Genomic DNA, 1,125 nt, shown 5'->3' on the forward strand with positions numbered 1-1,125 from the left:
TCATTACATCTTCTTACAGTAATTATTACAAATGAATTTAACATACTATTAAAATTCAACGCTAAAAAATCATTGAAATATAGAATTAATTTATCAATATTATTTGATAACATTCTTTCTCTATTCCATCAAATATCCATGTTCATAACATGGGTACGAAAATAAGCAAAGAAAAAATGCATCTAAATAATTTACAAAAAAGAAAAAAGATGCAAAAAAATTTGCATAATTAGAATTTTCCATTTATTATATTTTGCTCATAAAATAGAAATAAAAAATAAAAAGTATGATAAATACAGAATATATAAATATTTATGTTTATATTTTATGATCATTTATATTCATTTTGTATGAAATATTAATGAAGTAGATGATTTGATGAATCATATTTAATTATTTTTATTCTTTTATTTATATGTTATTTATCTATCGTATTTTTATATTTATTTCTCTGTTTATATTATTTATATCATTGTATTCTTCTTATTATCTATATATTATTATATTATTATATTCTTCTTGTTTTATTATTTTTATGTTTATATTATTTAGATTTTCTTATTGTTATTCTTTTATATTTAAATGTATTTTATTATTTGTTTATTCATCTTTTCATCTTTTATATTATTATCATTTATATATATTTTCATTTTATATTTATTCTCTTTTGTTTTATATTAATATTAATTTTATCTTTTATAATTTGATTTTATTATTATATCATTGATTATCATTTCTCCTTTTATTTATCATTTATTCTTATTATTCTTTTGTTTTATATTCTATATCATATATTCATATCATTTTCATTTATATTTTATCACTTATTATATGCTATAATAACATAACACATATGATTGATTATATAATAAACATCATGATGAAATTATACATATAAATAATAAACATAAAGAGAGTAAAATATTTTCAACAATAAAATATTGTTAATCATTTTACATCATTAAATTAGACACTTATTATTGAATATTTCTAATTTTTACAATAAAAATACACTTTTTATTTCTTCTTTTCTTCTTTTATTACATCTTTGGGATTTATTATTTTTATATTCTTCTTATACTTTATTTTTATTCTTTTATATATTTTTATTCTTTTTATATTATT

This window comes from Entamoeba histolytica, genomic scaffold (genome assembly GCF_000208925.1).
Source record: "Entamoeba histolytica HM-1:IMSS scf_1104750517927 genomic scaffold, whole genome shotgun sequence".
NCBI classification, from domain to species: Eukaryota; Evosea; order Mastigamoebida; family Endamoebidae; genus Entamoeba; species Entamoeba histolytica.